The sequence below is a fragment of the Manis pentadactyla genome, chromosome 2 (assembly GCF_030020395.1).
Source record: "Manis pentadactyla isolate mManPen7 chromosome 2, mManPen7.hap1, whole genome shotgun sequence".
Lineage (NCBI taxonomy): Eukaryota > Metazoa > Chordata > Mammalia > Pholidota > Manidae > Manis > Manis pentadactyla.
Window position 1 is genome coordinate 102,526,931 of NC_080020.1, and position 25,607 is coordinate 102,552,537.

At 36.2% G+C, this 25,607-nt stretch overlaps 1 long non-coding RNA gene across 2 annotated transcripts in view; it reads left to right on the forward strand.

The window, feature by feature from the left end:
• The window catches only part of LOC118919946 (uncharacterized), a 43,104-nt gene that overhangs the window by 12,598 nt on the left and 4,899 nt on the right, over positions 1–25,607 (forward strand). For both annotated transcript variants that reach the window (XR_005027727.2, XR_005027728.2), the window contains exon 2: positions 16,425–16,500. This is a non-coding gene — a long non-coding RNA (uncharacterized LOC118919946). The remainder of the gene's footprint in view (positions 1–16,424; positions 16,501–25,607) is intronic.

Below are 25,607 nucleotides of genomic sequence, written 5' to 3' on the forward strand. Positions count from 1 at the left end.
TGGTTCTTGTGACTCAAGAATATGGTCTTAGTTAGCAGTATCTTCCAGTGCTTTAAAAGAAGTCAGAAATTTATAATATTTAAAAGTTGGAAATCATGTAATTTTTATATGTTGGCTCCACCTTGCCCCACCCCCTTCCAATTTTTCAGTGGAAATTCTTCAAGGAAAATCTATTTGGGGACTGGAAATAGTTCACAAGTCTGTAGTTTCTGACCATGTCTGGAAGGGAATGAGATAAACATTTCCCTTTCTTTTTATATTTTTGAGTAGTTTTGTAACTTACTTTCTAAAAAAAAATTATTACTTACATAGTGATTAGAAAAATGGACTTGTTAAGGGGATAGAAGGGGAGTTGAGTTCCAGGAAACCTCTACTCTACTCAACAGCTGGATTTTTGAATAGATAATCCCCGCAAAAAAGTAATTGTTGAGAACTTTAAAAAAGTGGATTGAATCCTTGAAAATTGAAATAATGAAAAAAAATAGCAAGCAGAAAAGATTTGTCAAGTGTCTGTTTTTTTGCCACTAATTATGTGACTTTGGGCAAGACATTTCTCTCTGGTGTAAGTTGCTGAATCTGTGGAATTAAGGGGCTAAGACTAGGACAGAAGTTCTCAAACTGTTTCATTATCAGACAAACTAGGAGAAATTGTACAATAGATATGGTTAGATAGAAGCAAAATACAATCACAACAATTTGCATGTGTCCATGATAAATCAAGCTGTTGTAATAAACACTTCTGGGTTTTTGTAATTTTATCTGCTTATTTCTTGTTTATTGATTTTTGATGTCTGTTGGTACTTGTTAGTCAATAAGTGACTTCAGTGCCAGTATCTTAAAAGAAATTTAATTGAGAAAATCTTCTATTAACTTTCTGTTTTTGCAAATTGGAAAAAATATTGCATTATTAAATTTTATGATGGGAAATCTTGGTCTAGCAATTGTGGGAACATAGTTTAGGACAACTGAAATAGTTTTCATTAGTTTCCTTCAAGTTGTAACATTCCATGCATGTACATTTTTTAAGTGTGGTCAAGCAAGAACCATGTACTTTTATTTGAAGAGAATTCTCTTAAACATGCAATATAGCTGTGGGCAGTTTTATGTTCTTTGAAATTGAGAAGACAGATATTTGAGGAGAAATTAAATAGTTTATATGCATTCAAATTTTGTCCCAATAAGAAACTTTTAGGGGTTTATTAAACTTACCTTTAATAAAATCTCCATCTAGAAAGCTTCATTAATTCATTTTATTAATATATTTTGGAGGCTATTACCTATTAGGAAATTCTCTATGTGCTGGAGATAGAGCAATGAACAAAACAGAAAAAGATGAAATAAATAAAACACACAAAATAGTGTATTAGATAGTGATAAGTTTTATGGAGAAAAATAAAGTATAAATAGAGGAAAAAGTGTGTAGTAAGGGTTGTAAGGGGTAAATTTAAGATAGGGTAATCAGGCAAGGCTTCATTGTGAAGATGGCTTTTGAGCAAAGATGGGAAGAAGGGCTATGTTGGAATCCAGGGTAGAAGAGTTAGAATAGAAGTGTGCCAAGGAAGGAGTACTCCTGGATGCTCAGGAAATCAGTCTGTTTGTAGTAGATTGGTTGAGACTGAGAGCAGTAGGTGAGATCAAGTCATGTAGGGACTTGTAGGCCATTTAGAGGATTTGGCTTTTATTCAGAGATGAAAGCCAGTGGAGGATTTTGAGTTGAGATGGCATCATATGCCATATCTTTTAAAGAATCACTCTGTATGTCTTTCTGAGACCAGACAATAAGGTGCCAGAGTGGAAGCAAAATGAGTAGTGAGAAAGCAATTACAATAATCCCAGTGTGAGACAGTAGTGGCTCAGACTACTATGGAGGTGATGGAAGGTGGTTAGATTCTGGATCTGTCTTAGAGAGAGAGAGACAATAGTAGTTGATGAACAGATCAGATGTGTGGTGTGAGAGAAAGAGAGGGGCCAAGTATGACTCCAGTCACCAAAGACAAGATCTCCCTCACTTGTAAATGTTCCCACTCCAATTCCAACAGCTTGTTAACTGTGATTATAATGCACTCACTCACTGGACTTCATTGTCAGTTGCTCATTTTCTTCCCTGCCTTTTGGAGGACACCAAGATCATTAGAGCCAGACCTGCGACTCACATCAAGATCAGCTACAACATGTTGTCCTGCAAGGGGACTACTGACTCTTAGTCCACCATCCTCATTTTGTCCATAAAATTCTCTCTGCATTGTATGGCATTTCCCATCTGTCCCTCTGAGTCGCTCCACCAATACTTCTACCAACTGGTGTCCTCTATTCTTCTGGGCCCAATGCTTGTTGTTTTATTTATCACCTGAGTCATCATTTCCAGTTATTTGGATGGGACTTAGTATGTCTACCAATACCCAGGGCATGGATGATAGTGGAAATGGACTCTATGAGGAGTAAATAGGTAAATCCCTATGTGCTTAAAAAATGTTAGGTATTTATTATTGTTTTTACTTATCAGTTATTATTATAGAGATTTTTAAAAGAATAGTATATTATTGTTTTGTTGAGCTGCACTGTTCATTATGGTAGCCACTAGCCACATGCAGCTATGTAAATTTAAATTAATGTTAATTAAAATAAAATAAAATAAAACGTTCTGTTCCTCAGCCTCAGTCATATTTCAGTTAATAGCTACATGTGGCTAGTGGCTACTGCTTTGGACACTGCAGAATGGAAAGCATTTGCATTGTTGTAGGCAGTTCTAGCAGGGAGTAAAGCTCTAAGGGATCCTTCTAGAGGAGAGAACATGAGAAGTAGGAAGAAGTTCACTATACCATCTAGATAACCAAGGTTTTGCTCTAGGTCAGTTGTCCTTCCTAACCTACTTGGAAATATTTGGGGGTTTCTTATACTAATGACCATACCATAGATCTCTAAGGGCTCTAAGCTTACCTTTGTTCCTTAATACATCTTTCCAAGGAAATGAGTACAATTACAGATTGGGTATATATATGCAGACTGGAAATTAAGTGTATCTCACCAGGTACTTGCATATGAGGTACAAGTTTTTGGCTTAGTACAACTCTTAGAATTTTTCAAATGACCTTTGCCTGAACTTTAAAAAAAATGTACATTTTAAAGGAAACAAATCCCACATGTTTTGGTTTATTTATGCTTATTTTTCCAGCTTTTGGTTTGAAGAGGACTTGTGGTGTATGAAGAATCTTTGGAGATTTTCAAATGAAGGTTAATATTAATTTTTCCCTCCAAAACGGGAAGTTAGGTTTTATTATGGGTAAATGATCACAAAATCCCAAATGTTTTAGTGTGCCTTCAAAGCTCAGATTTATCAGTTTACAGTGGGTGTCAAATCTGGCAAGAAATGTTCTTTCATTTATTGGACTTAGTCCATTAATGAGTTCTTTCAGAAGACAAAGGACAGTGTTGGATGATTTACAGTAAAATCTTTTAATTGTGAATTATTATGCAAACTATGGACATGCACATTATTGAGACCCTTTACAAAGGAATTACTGGAGCTGTGCAAGCCTGCCACTGGTTGCTCTTTTGGAGATGCTGCAGTGAACTGGCAAAACTACAAGCTAGTGCCGAGCCAATTTCAGATAAAGTATGAAACCTTCCAGAACTTTCTTAAGTAGCCCAGGTAGATAGTTACTGCTAGCACAGTGTATTCAGTGACTCTACTACTTTGGCCACCACTGAGAGACCTACATTGGCCCAAAAGTTGACCACTGAGATATCCAGAATGTAGCATTCACCCTTCGTACTAGATGACATTTGGCAAAGAATACCAGATCCAAAATATAATAACAAAAGTAAGTGCTGCTGTACATTGCAATCTTTCCTTATACCAAGTATTATGCAAAAAATTTAACAAAGTTATGCCTAATACGTACAGCTGTTATTGGTGGATATTAATACACCCATTTTTTAGTTGAGTAAACTGAACCTCAGTTTATCAGAAATAATGCCTGCAAGTAGGATAACATGGAATTTTCTGACCCCAGTGCCAGACCTCTTTTTAATAGATTATACTGTTCCCTACTTTTTCTTTGAATTTGAATTAAAAACCTATAGAAAATGTTATGTGGATTATATCAACGGAGACAGAAACAGAGACAGGATATATCTGTCATCATAATAGGAGAGCAAACAAAAGCTACTACAAAAGTAGACAGGCTGATAGGGCAGGGCAAGAGTTTTAGTTATCCTGAGGCCTGGTTGTAGGTCCAGAATACTGCTAATGTCTTCCAATATGTCTGGCCATGGGCTGTTGAAAGTATTTCCTGTTATTTATCTCCATATCCCCTTTTGACAAATTCAATCACTGGGGAACACTGCTGCTGTGCTTTTAAAGCTGAAATCTTCCACTTTAATGAGCATTCCTCATTGTGCCATTGTGAGTTCTAATTTAAATGCTGAAAGTAAAACTGTCTATCATACTGTCTGATCTACAATAAGCTCTCAACAGACTTTAGGATAATGTTAGTTCTCTTCTATTCCCTTGTTTGTATTTATTTGTACTTAAAAATAAGTTGGAGTTTTCTGATTTCCATTCTAGTCCATCACACTGTGTTAGTTTCTTCCTTCAGTTATAAATTCTATTTCATAACAATTGCAAATTCCAAGGAGTACATTTCAAGGAAGTTATTACAGTTCATTTGAGGATAAAACAATTGGCATTTGACCTCATGTCACCATGTGCAGCATGCTATATTTCTCAGAAATATATTGCCTTGTCAAGCCTTCTTACTAATTAAATCTTCCTGTAAATTTCTTGATGGCAAAGTAACTGAAAAGCTATTGATATGGTAATAATTATTTCATATTCAGTAGAGTCTTGGACACAAAATGCTGAAATGATCAACATCCTGTGATAATGCAAAATAAGAACAAAGAGAAGTGTACTCTATTTTCATAACCAACCTTCAGCCTTATATGTCATCTCATATCTTCTGGGGCTCAAGGAGGAACAGATCTACTACTACCCTGCCAACCTGAGACCTGAGCCTTGGCAGCATTCAGCCAACCAGAATTGGAAACTTGGATCAAATTCATTCCTAAATATTATTCTTGTAGCACAATCCCCATTGCACAGTACTGCCTTTAGACCTAGGAAGGCAAGAGCCCTATGACTCAGAGAGCCCATGCTTTAGAACGCTTTCCTCAAAATGTTTGGTCTACCTCCAGCATCTGGGATTAGCCGGAGCCATCAGTGCCGTGAGAGAGGGTCTCCCTGAGGCTGGATAGAGGCCAGCTTGTGTGTTTCTTCCCTCTGCAGCACTCTCTATATGACCCTCAACCACAGCATAGGCCAGGACAGAATGTCACCCTGGCATCACTGAGGGTACAAGCCAGTAAGGGAAACATAGGGCCAGTTGATGTGAGAATTTGTGGTTGGGAGAGCTCTAGAAAGACGCATTTTGGCCTGACTCCACTGAGAAAATGGATTTTCAACAGAATGGGAGGGAACTATAGTTGTTAGTGCAGTGGAAGATGTCATCCAGTTCTGATCATGGGCTGACCCTGTGCCCTAAGGGCTGATCTGTGCTCCAATTAGTGGCTCAGAAAGAGAACCAAGAGCTGTGAACTTTGAACATGGAGGACCTAGAAGGAAGTCCCCATTTCCTGAAGAAACCTTTAGAAAAGACTCTATACCATCACCTATAGTAGTAGTCCTTGCAGAGAATCCACTGTTAATCACAGCATTCCAGGACTAACTTCCAAGGATATATTCACTGGTGAAGATAGAAATTCACTCCCTTGAAACTTTCTGTCTTCTGACAAAAACATTTGTCAATCTGTGGGTAGTCTGGTGTTTCAAGAAGGACAATCTAACCACTTCTCTGTCCTTGAGAAACCTCGTATCCATCTAGAGAAAACTTGCTGATCAGTGATAATGGTCCATCTCAGCTATCTCTCTTCTGACTCAGGCTGAATTTCTATTTTTTTCTTTTGAGTAATACCCTTACAATTTGAGGATGCATCTTTAAATATTAAACTATCTAAAAAGCTTATTGCTGTGCATTATTTCTATCTGCTCTCAATTTGATACGAGGTCTGACAAGCTTTAATTACTCAATGAATATCTCTCTACCCTTGCCACTTTATTATTGCTGTTTGGAATTTAAATTTTATGCTTTAAAAAAAGTTTCAAAATTACTTTTTATCAACAATAGGCAGACTAATTTGACTAATATATTTTTATCAGGTTTTATTTCTTGAAATTCCTCCTGATTCACTTGTCTGCCAGATAGAATATGCCTTGAATAAGAACTGTGTGTACTATGTGTGAATGTGAACATAAACATATTTTTGAGTGCATGTAAGAGAATATGATTATAAATAAGCAGATTATGTGAGTATAAGAGTATATGTGTGTGTGAGTGTATGGGTAGTTCATACATGTGGAGAATATCTTCATTGCATGACTTTAAGGCTGCACATAAAATTTTGGATTAGCACTTATTTTCCCTTGCTTACTTGAAGATTTTACCTAATTTCTTCTGGTCTCTATTATGCTTGTAAATAATCTACTGTTAGGTTTACTGTCATTATCTATAAATAATAACTTTTTCCTCTGCTAGCTCTTAAGATCATCTCTCTCTCTCTCAATTATTACAATGTGTTCAAGTGCAGATTTACTTTTATTTAATCCCCTTGGTTTTGGTTCTCAAACCTAAGAACCTAGTCCTTCTGTAACTATTTCTTTAAATATTGCATGTCCACTATTCTTTTTCCATCTTCAAGAACTCCTATTTTGTAAATGATGGAACCTCTCCTTCTAGCTTCTTAACTATGATTTCCTATTTGTCTTCTCATGCTAGAATTTTTCAGTTCTATATTTTAGCATTTTTTAAATGCATTCTTGGGTTATTTTGTCTGGAAATTATCCCACCTGTTAATTTTCAAATTTATTACTGTATTTCTCATTTCCAAGATTTATAATTGTCATGTCTATCTTCTGTCAATCTCTGATCTTGCTGTATTTGTGTTTGTTTTGCTCAACAATTTTTCTATTCTATTTAAATGGAAATTTTGTCTTCAGTTATCTTTTTGACATTTCAGTATTATTTAAAAGTCTTTGTCAGACTGTTCTATAAATGTAATGTAGAAAGACTCCACTAGCTGATTGTTGATTTTATTGATGAGGTCTTTAGAATTAGATTTTCTTCATATGTTTTGGAATTTTTGTATGCTGTTTTATTTTGAATAAGATTTCTTTCTCTCTCCCTCTCTCTGCTTCTCTGTCTCTGTCTCTCTCTTTCTCTCTCTCTCACACACACACACACACACACACACACCCAAAAATGTCTCTTCCACATACATGCACTCCTCTCCACCAAACCCACCACCCCACACACTGCTTACCTCTGTTGGTTTGGGGGTTTTGTAGTTGCTTCTGTACACTTTGAATCTCCATTATGGGGCTAGATTATGTTATAATCACAGTTTGAAGTTACTGCCTCTATGGGCTGACTGGGAGCTTGATGAATCTAGACTGAAGCCTGAAGGCAGCTTGACTCAGTTTTGAGAATGAAACTTTTTTTCTCAGAAAGTCTCCTTGAACCCACACTTCCTATATACCATTAGCTCTATTCATCAAGTCATGAGATCTTATTTATATTCCCCCTACTTCCTTCTGGAAGTGGGAGAGGCTCACTCCATGGCTCTAAGCAGCAGGTGAAACTCCAGTCCTCCCCCATTAGGAAAGGACCACTTTTACTGACCTTTGTCAAGGCACTGCTGAATTATTTGCCACAGGTACAAAACCCAGAAGCTGTGACTTCAGTCTCCACTCACCACCTTCTGTTTCTGTTCTATTTCTCACCCTCATAGATAATCTGTCTTACATTTGAGTCCAGTTGTGGTATTTGTGTATGTGTGTGTGTTTAGCATTTAATCCCATGTTGCTACATAAATACAGAGCATCATGTTGGCCTGGCAGCCTTATTCTCTTTTCAAGTTTAATGAAAAAGTAGTTCTTTGCAGTATCTCTATTTCTTCCTCTCAGATTAAGTCCTTTACTTAGAATCAGGTGTCTGTTCCCACAATATCAATGAACTTGCTCTTGCCAAAGTCATGAAAACATCCAGTATTTCTCTATTATCTTTTAATTGTTGACAGTAATTTTTCTTGCTTTTGTGCTTATTCTTATAATAAACTGTCTTATGTGCCACATTGAACTTCTGTTCCTTGCCACCTAAAAATCCTAATAAACATGGAACTGTAAGAAACTGGTCTTTCTAAGAATTAAAGGAAAGTCCAGTCATGTTTTTCACTTGCCTATCACGTGTTTCTCCAAAACCCAGATTTTACACCTCCGCACCAAGCACATGCGCTTGCACATACTGCTTTGCTACACCCTGTGCCTGCGATGCTCTCCTTGTTTTGCTTAGGTCTACTGGCAAACTCCTAATCGACCCCCAACAGCCAAGTCATGTATCCTAATATATTCCTTTAGGAATACTTTACCTGTATATATTCAACAATATTTAAGAGATCCTAATTGATAGCCTTTTTTACACATTATCCTGGATGTTGGGAATGCAATGGTGGGCAAGAAAAGATATGCTCCATGACCAAATGCAGCTTAAATATTAATGGAGGAGATAGACATTAATCAAATGAGTGCTAGATAAATGGAAAGTTGCATCTGTAATACAGCTGCTATCAAAGATGGAGTTATGGTACTGCATGAGCCTGCAATTAGGAAATTTGGCTTTATGGAGGAGATTTCCTTTGACATATCCACAGAATTAAACATTCCCTCTCCAGTACTGTGTGCATGCTTCCATTGTTAAAATTATCAAAATGAATTTAAATATATTTGTTTGTGCTATATATATATATATATATATATATATATATATATATAGCATCACTATACTGTGAGGTGCTTTACTAATTTCTGAACCTCTGTATTGAGCAGATTATCTAGCAGACAGTAGAAATATATTAAATATGAAAAATTATGAAATTTTCTGAAGTGTCATAGATTATAGGGAAATTTATAGAGGAATCTTTTTTTTTTAATTCCTGTTATTTACTTTCTCTAGAACAAGACTTTCAGTGTCTAGTTGCTTTGCAGAAACAGTACCATTCTCTAGTAATTATGAGCTTTTTAGCATTCTTTCTTATAGGTCACAGACTATTCTAGTACTTACTTGCTAGCTTTGAGGCTGGAAAATGAGGGAACAGCATTCACTAGTTCAATTATGAATTATTTCAAAGGTCAGATCACAAGAGCACAAACTACACTAGTGCCTTTCAGAGAATGGAAAGTGATGAACATCTATTTGATGAAATAAATATTGTAATGAGGAGAGCAAAAATAGCCAAATAATTATATCAAACATTTCTGGCAATAAGCAAGAGAATGATAAGGCAATGTTAATAAGTCATCTATATGATCCTCTGATCTTGCATATTTAAAAATACCTTAACACATAAAAGTGATCAGAGAATGGACTCTACACAGGTATTAGTTCATTTCCTTACGCTGAAATTAAGTGCATTGAATCCAGTCCATTCAGAGGCAAGATTATTTCCATACATTCCCACTTCACCCTCTTCTTCATCTAAAACTAGGCTAAGGGAAGAAGTTGTGCTTTGAGTTTTGACTCATGCTCCCTTCCTAGTGATCTTCTGTCGAGTACTTCTCTAGGCAGCTGTTTCAGTGACTGCACAACCCAGAGCTGGAATCTGTAGCAGCCACAGATAGGCCATCAGAAAGCATGGTGCATATTTATATGTCTGGGCACCAAGTACTTGTCTGGGATATCCTTAGAGTTCTCCATAAGACTAGAGATAATCCAGAGATCTCTGACCCTTTATTATTCTCTGAATTTGTTTTTACCTGAAGGCCTTAATATTTTGATAAACTTCCAAATAGACTGATGATTTTTGTTTTGATTATAGCCATCCTAGTGAATATAATGTAGCATCTCATTGTGGTTTTGATTCGCATTTTCCTAATGACTAAAGATGGTGAACATATTATCATGTGCTAATGAGTCGCTTCTGTATCTTTTTTGGAGAAATGTCTATTTAAATCCTTTACCCATTTTTAAATTGGGTTGTCTTTTTATTGTTGAACTATAAGAATTTTTTATAAACTCTGGATACTAGATCTTTATCATATATATGATTTGCAATTATTTTCTCCTTTTCAGTGACTTGTCTTTTCACTTCTGATAGTGTCCATTGAAGCACAAAGTTTTATAGTTTTGATGAAGACAATTTTATCTATTTTCTTTTGGTTGTTGGGCTTTTCGTTTCATATCTAAGAAAGTGCTAATCCAAGGTTATGCAGATTTACAACTGCATTTTATTTTAAGCGTTTTATAGTTCTTACTCTTATGTCTATGATACATTTTGAGTTAATTTTTATATATGGTATAAGTAGGGGAAACTTTATTCTTTGGAATGTGGATATCCAGTTCTCCCAGCACTATATGTTAAAAAGACATTCTCTTATTGAATGGTTTTGGCATTCTTATTGAAAATAAAACCATACATGTATGGGTTTATTTCTGAACACTTAATTCTGTTCCATTGGTTTATATGTCTGTCCTTATGCCAGTACTATACTGTCTCCATTGCTGTAGCTTTGTACTGTTTACAAATCAGGAAATTATTCAAAAGTCCTCTACTTGTGTTCTTGTAGAGATCGGTTTAGTTATTCAGAATGAATCCCTTGTCTTTATTATTTTTTGGATGAGTTTGTTCATTTCTGTGAAAAAAGGCAGCTGGAATTTTCATAGGTATTGTATTGCCATTTATAGATTAATTTGGGAAGTATTGCCATCTTAATGATATAAATCTTCCAATTCCATCAACAGGATGTTTTTCTATTTTGTTCTAGATCTTAGTTAATTACTTTCAACAATATTTTGCAGTTTCGTTCTCTAATTCCTCTTTATTGTTGAATAACCAACTTCAGAACCTGCTGCTGCTTGTCCTGGGGATGTAATAATCATTCATTCACTGGAGTATCCGTCTTGGGGTCTAGAAGTAGTGGTGGAAGAAGTGCAGGCATTGAGGGGCTGAACAGGGAAATCATGAAAGGAAAGGGAAGTTTCAGGTAAAAACCAAGAGATGGGAAAAGAACTTCTACTTATAATTGAAACTACTTAAATATTTCATGAATAAGTAATTCATGCAACATCAGTGATGTGAAAGTAACTTTTTCTTGAACCAACAGCCACCTCTTCTACAGAATCACTCTTGAGAACTCAATTCAGTGGTAACACTGCCATTGCTCAGAGAATTTATTAAACTTCTTATTTTAGAGATGCATTCAGGGATGCCGGTATGGTCCAAATAATACTCTCATCGTGCTGGTGTCTTTTGAAGATTGTTACTATTTTTTTTAAAGAAATGAAGTGTAATTTTAATTTAATAATGTTACTTTCATAACGGAAGTTGGAAATTTTAGTGATAATTTCTTGAGATACTAATCTGTGCTTAGTCCTAGAGATATTTTTCCTCTCTAGTTCCTAGAGTACACAGGTTCTTTTTGTTCTTTAGTCTTAAGAGAACGTTTTGTTTCCTCACAGAACAATGTTTCCTTTCTAACTTTGATATATTTGTATTTTCAAAGTGTGGGCAACTTAATGATAGCAGGTGCAGTTTTACATTAAGCTCTTCAAATATCACATTGATTATTAAAATCATAAATATCATAGTTGGATAGAAAAACTATTACTATGCCCCTTAGTCCCGGCCTTGTAACTCTCTCTAACCTGCCCATATCTCCTGCTGTAAAGAGCACATAAAGGGCAATGGCAGTAAGAGCGTGGCTCTAAGGTGTTTCTCCTTTAGTTCTCTGACTTGCTTGCTCAGCCTGCTGTGTTCTGCTCTCTTCTCACTGGTTCTTCATTGCCTTAGTTTTAAATTTTTGTCCCATTTATCTGGTGTTGGCCCTCTTTGGTTTTATAATCTTTGATTTTGGGAACTGGATTCTCTGCTATTGGACCCTCTTCCTTTTCCAATTCACTTGATTCAAAATTTCATATTTTTCCTAGCTTTTAGTGCTTTCCTCAAGATAAGAGGTACTTGCCTTGCTCTACCAGTCTTGGTTCCCAAAGCCCCACACCATTTTCAGAGCTGGCCCCAGCCTAACAGTCACAATCAGATACATCTGCTTATCCAGTCACCACTCTTTTGTTAAGCTGCCTGCTTCCAAGAAGGTTTTGGTAGGTGTAATGAACAAAAATCACTGACTCAAAGTACTTGGGAGAAAGGAGTATTATTATTCTAAAAACCTAGACTAAATTAAACTACTTTCCTGTTTATAGATTTAACTGTGTCTCCTGGATTCATATGTTGAAGTTCTAACCCTAGTCCCCCAGAATGTGACCTTACTTGGAAATCGGGCTGTTGCAGATGTAGAGATGAGGTTGTGTAGAGCAGGCCTGTAATGCCATATAAATATGTTTATAAATAGAGGAAATTTGGATATAGACACTCACATAGACAGAATGCCATGTGAACATGAAAGCAGAGATTGGGGTGGTACATCTGTAAGCCAAGAAATGCTAGAATTTTCCAGAAAACCAGCAGAAGCCAGGGGAGAGGCCTGCAATTATCTTGGACTTTGAGCTTCTAAAACTGTGGGACAATACATTTCTGTTGTTTAAGACACCAAGTTTGTGGAAGTTTGTCACAGCAGCCCTAGAAAACTAATATATGCTCTTAAACATAGAATCTGTATTCCTACTTAGACAGGAGACCATATAATTTTTCAAAATTATATTTTGAACTTGGTTGGCTGTGTTGTATATAGCATAGACTTTTATACATTTTCTCATCCATCCAAATTGGGTGATGAATACTTCACTTGTTTCCTATACTTTAAAATATCAACCAGAGTGACATATATGAGCTATGGAACTGTTTTCTCAACTCATGAGCTCCATTCTCTCCATACACAAAATACTTACCAAGCAAATTAAATTACAGATACACCACCTTGAAGTTATTTTATTCTTATTTCCCTCTCTTAGTGGTTTGACCCTGACTTAGCTCTGCTTTTGAGTCCTTAAAAGGGAGAAAATTTGGCATGGCTCCTAGTTATTTGGCCTTTTGCAAGTTGAGCCTTTCTTAGAACTTCCTTCCTGCCTTCCTCTCCACTCCCTTCAGTTATTTCAGCAATAGTGTATTAACTACCACCTCTGCAATCTTTGCACATCTTCTTCAACAACTACTTCTAAGGCACCCATGTTGACCAGGCACTGTGAGAGGCATTTAAAATACAGCAGTCAACAGTCCTTGTAAAGAACACTCTGGTACTGTGTTGAGGTTTATAAGAGTCACAGTATAACCTTTCGTGGTCTTAATTTTTGGGCTATCATCTTTTTGCTGTAAAAACTATTATGGTAGCTTTAATGATGCACCAGTTCAGGCATGATTATGTATCTCCTATATACACACCAAGGAGATCCTGACATCCTCGGTATACAAAAGTATGGAATCAAGGTTTCTTCCAGGCTAATATCCCTGATATCCCTATCCAAAGGCAATTCTCTTCCTCTTAAATTATTATTATTATTATTTTATCCAAGTAATAAAAGCACATAGTATTAAGAACTCATGTACACTAAATGTTTCTTGCTGGAAAGCTGTGGTCTTTCTCATACTCTACCTACTCTACCCCATGCTCCAGACTCAACAACTTTCAACTCATATTTTTTTTCACCCCTGCTACTTCCTCTGTATATATAAATAATATTTCTAAGTGATATTTCTTGATATATTAATTTTAGATACAATTTATTCACTTTGTTAAAAATTTCATCCTCCCCAGCACTTCCCTTCCATCAACACACCTCAACTTTCTTCCTCTTCAGCCTTCTAACCAAAATGTTAACATTTTGGTTAAACAGGCATGTTAACATTATTATGATTATGTAAATAATAAATATTGCTGTTATATTGTTATGATTATATAACAACTATGGCTGTTCTAAGTTCCTTTCTCAGACATCTTTTGGCTTTTCCTATAATTAACAATTGTCCATTTGAAAGATCCCTCTGTTTAGTGTGTAGACTTTGAATAATTCCCATTTTCAGCCTAGTGTTTCTTCAAAGGCCTTGCCTGCATTGATGCTTGTCTGGCCCTACCCCTAAGCCCTTCAAGGGTTCTGTAGAATGAAATGGCTCACTTTCTCTGCGGCTTGTCCCCTAAAGATTCTTACAGTGCTACAGTCAGAACCAGACCGATATCTACTTAGTAGTATTAATACTTTTTTCAATATTATAATAGAAAAAAAAAAGATTTGGGAAAGAAAAGAAGGTTAACATGCATATTCAGAAGTCCATAATTCCTCTCTTAATAAATTATACATTTCTCTTGTGGCCTCAAGACTAACAAACATCTCTTCACAAAGCACCCACCAGGTAGGTGCATTCATTCTCATTTCAGGCATCTGGTAAAACAGTCTATTATTTTCTTTCTTCACTTTCTCTCTCTCCCTCTCTTTCAACCTCTTCCATTTTACCAGTGGTTCTTAGATTGAGGGAAAAATGTAAAACAGTATATATGCCCAGTGGGTGAAGATTCTTACATATATGATTTGCACTTACTATAATAGAAAATTAGAGAGTCAGTCATCTACATGGTAATAATTCCCTTACCTCAGTGAAATTATGACAAATGAAATAACTTCTGAATTGATAAAGCAGCACAATTTTTACCAGGGAGAGAAAGTCCAGAATGCTGAGGGATTAATTTATCGTCTCGCTTCATTCTTACTGATGGCCTGATTTACATATCAATATATTTGAATAATTAAGTAGGATGCCTACTTAATCCAGGTGCTATAGACCAGAAAGATGATGGAGTCTAAATTGAGAATCTTCAGCAAAATTTAAACTCATTGGGTAGAAATGGCCATTTTCTGCAGTTGATATTCTCAGATGACTTCATTTGTAATTTAATTGATTGCTGAGCCTTCATATCATGTCTCAGTAGTTCTGTTAAGTGAATTAGCTCTCATACAGGAAAAGTAATCTGGTGATGGGTTAGTGCTAGCTGAATTTTTATTATTAATGAAAGAAATACCATTCAGACCACCAGGACCCATGCCCTGAGTATTTTGAGACAGGTTGACTTTAGGAAGACAAGGACAGTATTTCGTGTCTAGCATAGTGTTTGCCATGAAGTATTCCAAAGATACCACAAAGTATTCCACCATTGGCACTGCCTGATCTAGTCCAAGGGCCAATATGATTCCACCTTCTAGGACAGCAAGATTCGATCATCTAGAAGTTACCCTACTTCCTATATATTCAGAGAATGAAAATATCCATAATATTCCAACAAGTATCTTCTGTCATAAATACATCTTAACTGACAGGAAAATCATATGCTTCATGGTAGGATGCAATGCTGAGCAAGGCAGACGCAGGATCTTATACACCTAGTTTACCACAGTATTCCAAATGTCTAGCATAGAGTGGACATTCAACAAATATTTGCTAATTGCTAACATGTCTTAGCCATCATAGAATTTATAGTGCAGCTGGCAAAATAAGCCAAATAACAAGAAATGATAATGAACCATTAGTACAAGGAAAGTGGGGGCTTTATGGGAAGGCACTTAACCCAGACTTCAGGAATGAGTGAATTCCTGGAGAAAGTGATGTCAGAGTAAAAACTGAAGGGTGAGTGGGACAGAACCAGCCAGCGTTACTGTGTGGGTAACAGTGTGTGTGCGGGGAGGGGTGGCAGCAGGGTATACTGCAGCAGGAAATGCTCCAGTAAGGGGGAAAGACATGAGTCTAGGCTTGGAAAAGAGGCAGAATTTGGAAAGAAATTGACCATGACTGGACAATAGAATGAGTGGAGTGGCTACAAATAAATTAGAGGAGTCAAAAAGGGAGAGCCACAAAATCCATAAAATTAAGAGTTTGCATTATATTCTAAATGCCATGGGCAACTATTGAAGGCTTTTAAGCCAGGGAGTGACAGAATCTGGCACATCAGCTGGCATGATGTTTTCACAAGGAAAGCCTGAGGGGCAAACATCATCCCTTTCCTTGACCATATCCTGGGGTGTATATTTTAATATTGACAAACTGAAATTCATAACTACTACCACAACTAAAACAACTCCTTGGATCTGACCCTGCCTATCATTAATTACTTTCAAGATTCTGTGTAAAACTGACACTGGTATTTATTAAAGTGGCATCCATTTCTCGAAGCTCCTGGAAGTCAGAGCGTATCAAAAAAGTTGTTCAAGCCCCATATGTTCTTTCTAGCTGTCCCTAGCAACTTGCAGATAACATTTTCTAACCTTTGGGATTTGAAATTTGTTAGAACAATCCATGTTGGACTAGATTTAATACCGAAATTAGGATATATGACTTCAATATGGTGGTATCTCATACTGATGTGCATTCTTTTTCAGGATCACCAGAATTTTGTGTCAGGATATTTTGCTCTACCCATCAAGTTGATGAAGGAGGCCACTAAAGTCTGCTCTGGTAAAACTGAATCTGGTGATTGTATTGTAAGAGTCTTTGTTGTAGTGTTTTCCTACTCTTTGCCATCAAGCCTGTGTTTATTACTGCTGGAGCAGCATTATTACCTACCATTCTCCTCACAGTGCACACCAACCGTGGGGCAGTCTCAGGTTGGCTCCTGTAGTTTTGCCCCAGAGCAGTGTGTGTGTGTGTGTGTGTGTGTGTGTGTGTGTGTAACTCTGACCTCCTTTGGCCCTCTGTCTTCCCTCTATTATCTCTGGACCCTGGTAACAGAATGCAGTGATGGAAGAAACACAGGAAAGCCTTGGTAATGAGATGGACCTGGATTTAAATCTTGATTTTGTAATTACTCAGTATATTATCTGGGTTATAATATCTATTTTCTTAGTTTCATTGTCCTCATTTGAAAAATAACAACATCCAATGCAGAAGATTGTTGTAAGGATGAAATGAGATGAAACGAATCAAGCACCTAGCACAATGCCTGGTATGTTTAATGCTCAATAAATGCAGATGCTGCTACATTCATGAGGAAATGTAAATTTTTGGCATGTTCCATTATGAAAACCAAGTCTGGACTTTAAAATTAGCCAATACTCCAGGCTAGAAGAGCATACACAAATCACATGCAGATGTGGCCTTCATTCTGGGGAAAAATCCCCCAAAACAGCTGCTTCCTATCACCAAGAAGAAAATGTCACAGGGATTGACAAAGCAATGGTCTGTGTGAGATTTGAGATATTGTTTTCATCTTATTCTTAGTTTCCTCATCTGCAAACTTAATATTTTAGATTAAATGACTTCCGAGTAGTTCCCATTACATATTTTTGAAGTGCAGGAAGTTGTTTTAATCAAATTACAATTTCACTAAGGGCTAAGGCCACTAAACATCTACGTGTAGCAAAGAAAACAGTGGTATAGTCTTGTTTGTGAGTTGGGGGGTTGCTGAGGTATCCACAGAGCACATAAAAAGATCCATAAAATTCAGGAATATTTATTTTTGGTTCTTATGTTGTCTAAAAATTTTAATCATGATCATTACAGGGATTTAATAAGTGCTTACTTTTAACTCCACCCATATTTATTATGGATTGACTTTGCCTCTTTCTTCAATAGTCTTGCATACAGATTTTTTGATTTCAAGAATTGGCCCTGATTTTAGGGAGGTCATGAAAGGCCCACCCTCTGTGTTACAAATTTATCTCCTACAAATCCAACCTGGATTTTTTTTTTAATGCCTTATAGTGAGTGTCTCTTAGAAATATTATCAAACCCCATGACTTCAACTACCATCTATATATTAGTAACTTCTCAATGTTTTTAGCCCTCCAGAGAAAGCTTGTCAAAAAAGATGTATTTCAAATGAAACCAGTGTATTTAGTGGACTGGTAAGGCAAGATGATTGATTGCTTTTCTTCATTTATTCTGAGTGCAATTTGCTTTCTCATTGTTATGAGTGGTTTATTTAATTGGAAATGGCATGTTCGCTTCTACAGTCACTCTGTATTTTGGAAGACAGCTAACAAAAAACCACGATGGTATGTGAAATAACAGGAGTTGGCATTAGTGTTTTTTGGCATAAATTACAGGTCAGGCTAGATATTGTTAAGGAATGAAACAGCAATAAAACAAGCAGGATATGCATATAGGAATGTATTTATAATGAGAAAAGTTAGAAAGTACCTGGATTAGTATTGCTGGCTGATAATTCTGTCTAACATTTAATAGTTTAAAAAACACCCTTATATCAGACTCTTGGTTATTATATATCTCTCTATATAAATATATAGATATATAGATATATATTTAGACTGGACCATATGTACAAACAAGTTTGACTATTCTGATCAAATTGCCTGAATAAAATTGGTTTAAAAAACCCTGAAGTCAGTTAAATAATTAAAGTTACTATCTTTTTACATGCTTGGTACTTCTTTTTACTAACAAATAAATCAGAACAACTGATTTGTCTACCAAAAAACTCTCAATTTATTAATGTATGTAGCCCCCATATTTTTAAAGCTCAACTTCAATTTCTCTCAAATTTCAGTGTCAACTTTCTTCCCAGGTTTATGTATATTTCTCTTGGAAGACTCATTTCTTAGTGGATCTCTGCTTCTGTTACTAGTAGCTTCAATGGTCAGAAATTTATCAGGGAAATATTAGGAAATTGGCCAAGAAGAGAAACCAAAGTTTAGAAGCTATAAGGAAGGGAGTGGGTATTGTGGAGCTGGGAAGAGAGGGAATGAAATAGTCTGGGTGGGAGTCAGTAGGGAGCAGAATTTGAAAGCCGGCAGTGGGCATTAGGCTGAGTCACCAGTAAGGATGTTATAGATATTTAAGACCAAAAACATGGGCCAGCAGAGCCAGAACAATGGGGAGAGATAAAACTGATGATCAAAACCAGAAGATTTTAGCTGAGTAAGAAGAACAAGAACATAGGTGAAAACCAGAGGTCAAGACCAGATCAGAGTTGGAAAAATTATCAGGGGAGCAGCAGCACATGCCTAAGAGATAAGAAAGCTTTAAAACAGGCACAGTGTATTCAGCAGGAAATCTCTTTTCTTGTTGAAGCAGGAAACAGGTTATGTAATTTATATAGCAAGAGCATCCTAAGGCCTTGAGGGTTAAGATCAGTGCTATTCTCAACAGGTCTCCATACATCTCAAGAGTGGGAGACAGGGTTGGTGGGGCAGAGGGTTCCATGAGGTGCTCAAATTATGTCAGTTATGTATTAACTTTGTAATTAGATTTTCCAAAGAAAAACTTCTCTAGTGGCTTTGCATTATGATATAGAGTCTAACAACAGGAGATAAATTTAATATTAGGATTATCTCAGAATATCCAGGCTAAATAGTTGCTGCAGTTACTCTGGACTGGAAAAAAGAAGAGTGATTTTACATAGCATAAGAATTACATAGCATAAAGAAGCTTATATATAAATATATGCTTCAGTCTCCCACAGAAAGAGTTAATGTTTCATGGCTTCAATTACAACATTAAAAAATGTAACACATCTTATATTAGACCAAGACTAAAATGCTTGGATATGCCATCATGTCCATTAAAAAAACAGAACCTATTAGTCTAGTAATATTTTATATTTTATTTTATAGAATGTATCTGTTATTGAGTACTCAATGGATCATAGAGTACTAACATAAAAACTGTGAGATTCTGTAATTGAAAGAAACATGGAAGAGTGATAGTAAAGTCATTTGTGATCCTTTAGAAGTTACATTGGTCTGAAGCAAAATAAATATTTTAACTCTGCTTCAGGAGCAAAGTAACTCATGAGGCCCCCTTTGAAAAGGGACACTCTCGTCCAAGCTCCTCTTAAGTCAGTAAAACAAGACAGTTTTCTATGGGCTTGATCTAGAGTCAGTAACATACTGAGATTCTCACAAATATAAATGTAAGTAGCCTGTTGTGCTTCAGGGGAATTTTACAAGCCAAGTCTGGGATCATAGAATGGAAGAAAAAATTCAGCAAGATGAGATATTAACAGAAATGAGATATAGAACTGTCTGTTACTTTTCTTTGTGATATTAATTATTTGGAGATAACTTCCAAATAAATCCCATTTCAAAATTTTCCATTCAGATTAAACCAATAAATATACTTAAAATCCCATCCAGTGACTTTGGATAAGTAGTTCATATTTCCTCTCTAAAATATGTGCTTACATATATCCTCAAATAGATTGTTTCTGTAGAATCTTAAGAATCTGACTTTGGCTTTCAAAGCACAGTATTCCTTTGGACCTTTGAAGGTAGTAGTCTGATAAATTTAGCAAAATTGCTGCCTTTAGCAGGGAGGTGGCCTGCTAGTGGTTCTACAGGTTGCTGGAAAATGCCTTGAATCTTACCCTTGACCCAAATATGGGTGTGACTAGACTTGCGCTTGTTCCTTTTGGGGGGAAAGCCAAACAAGATGTCTCGCACTCACCTAGATGACCTACACAGACAGCATGTGAGCAGAGGGATTCCTATAGCAATTGCAAATGCAGTGCTTCTCAAAGTGAGATTCAAGGGCCACTTGTTTTGGAATCACCTGAGACACTAGTTAAAAATGTGGAACCCTGGGCCTCATTCTTAGGTAATGAAGTTGCATCCCTAGTGAGCAATCATGGGAATCAGAATTCCTCACCAGCCCCCAGGTGATTCTAATGCACTCTATATAAGAGAGCTCCTCTTGGTGACTGTTTGGCTCACACTTCTGACAAAAAAAGATTGCTTACTTTGCCTATCATGATCTGGGGGAGAGCAAACTTTCCCTGTGACTCCTTATGGCAGTCTTAGCCTGGAACAATTGCAGCTAACCAGCAAAGACTTGGTTCTAGTGTAATCTGAGATGCTCTCTCCAACCGTTTTGCAGTTTCAAGTTGAAGACTATTTTGCTGTTTCATTGTTTTGAGACCTCATAGTTTTCCTTTTTATAGTTTTTTCCATCTGACTATGAGGAAAAGACTTAATGGGGCTTTTTGTTATTTTTTAATTTCTGTGTTTTCTTATCCCTTTCATTTAGCACTCTTTGTAATTTTACTATTCATTAGTTCAACTGAGGAATAAATATATTTAATTTTTCATTTTTTGCCTCTGATGATTGCTTCTTATGTTTTTAGTGCCCCTTTCCTTTCCAATTTATTTGATTCTTTTGAGACTTAAAAAAAATATATAAACTGTTAGTAAGTGTACTGATCACTAACCTTTCTCTCAATCTTAAAAAAATCTTCCTTCAGGGTAATTGTGTCTTTTCTCTTTTATAGCTGGTTTCTGGCTACTGACTAGGGAGGGACCCTGGTCTTTGTTTCTGCTTCTTTTCATATTGGGAGATAAGATAATGAGGAGGGACATCATTGTCCTAGATGGGCTCCGGCTCTACCTTCTCATTTTGCAAATGTTGGATTTTCTCACTTTCTCTCCCTTCTCACAACCATGCAAAAGTAGAACTTAATGACTCTTTCCAAGAAGGAGAAAAAAACCAACTTCCTATCTCCTAGTTTTCTCTTCCCCATCTTTCTTCTCCTTTTTATTTTTTAAAGTTGATATATTCAAAAAGAAAATTATTAATTTTATTAGGTATCTCCAGAATTTTTGATGACATAGGAGATCAGAGAGAAGTAGGAGTAGAGGTTAGGAAGGAATTTGGGACCACTGGTTTTCTAAACACTTGGTAACAAATATCCCATAATAGTAGTTAATAATTTTACAATCTGAATTTTCTATTCACTACTATGGAAGCCATTTCTTTGGGGAAAATATGGCATCAAATTCTGAACATAATACTTGGATTTACCTTTATTTGGTATCAACACTACCTTATCAATGATAAAAATATAAATTTATATATACAAATTATCTATGTAAAAATAGATAACATAGGTAAATACAGAATAAATAATTAAAATTAACAAAGAATTCTGGAACTCCACTGTAGCTCACACTTTCAAATTTCTCCTTACTGTTTTTCTTACAAGTATAGTTTAGAAGATCTGATTTCCATCTTTATTCCCTCCTGATTATCTCATCTCTAAGAAAGTTCTGAAGTATGGGTTCTTAAGTCTACATGGTGATAATATTGTTTTCAGAAAGGCTGCCTTGAGGAGTTATGTGGCATGAAAATAAAAATCCACTGTCTAGAAAATAGATTCAGGTTCCCTTCCCCATGACTGAATGACAGAGAAGAATCTCTATAGAATTAAAGGAAGACTGAAGTTTGGTAACTCTGGAGTAGATGATCCAATCTTTTTGGTTTCCCTTTTCCTTTTTAGTCAGGATCTTTTCATAACAGGGATAATCTCACTATTTACTAATTCAATTGAGGAATAAATGCATTTAATTGTTAATGTTTTGCCTCTGTTTGTTGCTTTTGTTTTAGAACACCTTCCCTTATACGTCACACACACACACACACACACACACACACACACACACACACACACACTTCAGGAATCTGAATGGCTTTAGGATTCAGATATCCATTTCTTTCACCCAATACTACCATTTTTTGGACATCTCCAACTAGCAATGAATGAGCCAGATATTTTAAAAATGCAGCCAGTAAAGTAAGACAAAAAAAACTTTTACTTGGTTTATTTCCCACTTTGTACTTTCTAATGAATATAGCAGACAGTAGGAATGGTTTAGGGGAATACATGCTCAAGTCACTTCCATGTATTGGACTTTGCCACGTGCTGTACTTCTCTTAGCTTTTACCCCTTCTACAGGAAGCTTCTTTGGTTTATTATTTTAATCTGAAATTTACCTGACCTGTCTTCAAACCATTAATGGAAACATTTTTTTAGAGAAGAAAAAAAGGCAGCCTAGCTGGAGGCTGGTGGAGAGCTCAATGAAATACTGCTCATTAAATCTTTATAGTTAAGAAGAGGCAGAAGTGGTCTTAGCACACAACAGAACTTCCGTATATTGTTATTTTGTTTTTCTCACAAATCCAGATAAATTGCATCGCCATTGGTAAGTAATAGATAAGACTTAATTAGGCAACATTTCCATTGCATATTTCAGAGATGTTCCTACAATAGTTAAGCAGCATCAATGTAACTCATATAAGTGTAGTCTATTTGTTTCAATGACCTCTAACAAAATTTTTAATACCAAGAGATTTCTATGGCAAAATATTGCTAGAGGCTTTTAAAAATTCATATTGTACAATGCTTGCATAGTGGATACTGGAGGTTAAGGATACCTGGAATAAATACTACATTCAATGTTTCATAATCAAATACAGGAGTTGCATAACAGAGTAACTATTCTACACTATTACTAACCCAAAGTTTATAATTGGCATGCATTTTTAAAAGCTTTGCTTCTGATTGAACACATTGTTTCGTTGTTTAACAATTATTCCAGAAATCTGACTAATTTACATTAAATCCAGTCTTAACCTTTAGTTTAGTTGCTACCTCATTAAGTACACATTTAGAATTATATGTGTTGATAAATTTCCAATCATGTAATTTAAGGGGAAATTACATCTGAATTGTACCTTTAACAGAAATGGGCTCTCTTTAATTCGCTGGCAGTTTACAAGGAAGGAAATACTGCACGCTCATCTGCTTGCCCGGGTTTCAGCATAGTGAATGCAAGGGAAGTAATGGCGGTCACAGATCACACTATTACTGCTAAAACATTGGCACCATGTATCAAAGGACAGCTACATGGTCACTATTGGGCAGGTGAATAAAACTGTAAACATGTTAGTTTGAAGTACATGAAACTGCCATTTTTACTAATCAGAATCAATGGAGTCTTGGCAAAGTTCATGTGATTCAACCTTAAAACAGACCTTGAAAATAATTTAATCCAAGGTTTCTTAACCTGGAGTTAATGTGGGTTGACTTAAAGGAGACCAGGAGTGCTCTTCTATTAATTCATTCAACTGATAGTTTTTGGGAGCCTCTGATGTGCCATGTACTGTTATAGTAACTGGGGATATAACATGAAAAAAACTAAGTCCCTTGCCCTCATGGCTGTTACATTTCAGTGGGAAAACCTGACAACTAATATAATATGGTATCACTACTGAACTGAATGCAGAGATTTCTGTCTTATGTTCATGCATGCATTTTTCTGTAGGAAGAGTTCATTGAATTCATGCAACTGTTTTTGAACAGTAAGAGATTAAGAACCAGCAACCTATTACACTCTGCTCATTTGATATATGTAGAAACCAAAGCACAGACACTTTATTAATCGCTGACTTAGTTTTAATGCTTAGGCATCCTGGTGCCACCATCTGTCTCTATGGCACACTATAGGGGATATGATCTATGCTTTTTCATTTATTTTCTGTATTCTCTTTTTCAAAGTACTTGCATACCATTTTGACTCACAAAATCAGGCCAAGAGCTGAAAACCTGGTCAGACAGACCTCAGTCCTGATTGCAGCATTACAGTGTATTAGCTTTGTGACCTCAGAAAATTGCTTAAACCCTTAGAGCCCCAGTTGTCACATCTGTAGTACGATGAGATCAGGGCATAACTACCAGATCATTGTCAAGTTTAAATGAGATAACTGATACACACAAACACACACATATACATTTCCTCCTCCCACTACTTGATATAATGTCTTTCACCTGATTGTACCTCAGCTATTATTATTATTATTATTATTATTACTCTGTTTATTTTAACACTTTATAAAGGCTGTTCTTTGGTGCTTGGTCTCCAGGCTCTAAAAATATCACTCCCTTTATCTTCACCAGACTATGATTTGAATGGCAGCTATTGGGCTTTTACTACACTGGTGAGATGCAAAAGGCAGTAGTGACTAATGCTATGGAATGTGCAGTGCATGTGCTCTGGAGATTGGCTGCTTGGGTGCAAATCCTGGCTCCACCACTTACTGTATAAGCTTGGGCTAGTTACATAGATTTTCTGTATCTCAGTTTCCTCATACATAGAATGGAGATAAAAAAATAAGAACCTCACAGAGTTGTTATGAAGATTGAATGCTTAATACATGTTACAATAATACTGTAAGGTGGAGGTTATTATGCTTGTTTTAAATAATTGGGCTAAGACTATTTAAGTGGGTTGATTAAAGTCACACTGCTATGTGAGGCAGAGCCATTGTTTGAACTCAGAATCAGTGCTTATTCACTGTTTCCTCAATGTCATTGAAAAAAAGTAGGCAGGAGGGGAAGGGCCTGGTGAGCCCTCTGTCATCAGTGTGGTCTTCTACAAATCTTCGTCCTCTTGAGAAGATTAAGAGATGATGCCCAGAGTGGCCCTTCTTCACTGGCATTCAGTCAACCCTCTGTGGACTCAACAAGCATTCTGAGGACTGAAACTGTAAGTCTAGTGATGTCCTTTGCCATTCTATTTGAGACTTACTCAAATGCCAGGTTTCTACCAGATTATGAATTCCTTGACAGCATCTTACATATCTTCATTACTACTAGCAGTGTTTTACATAATGCGGGGCATGTAGTAGATTGGCAAGAATATGCCTTTTCAGATGATTTTCTCATACTTTCTTCCTTCTGCTGTCATGTTTTTTCTGAATTTCGTTCAACAAGTACATGGTAGTGTTTAAATTACAAGCAATTAAGTTTTTTTTCCCCTGTAAAACACAATACG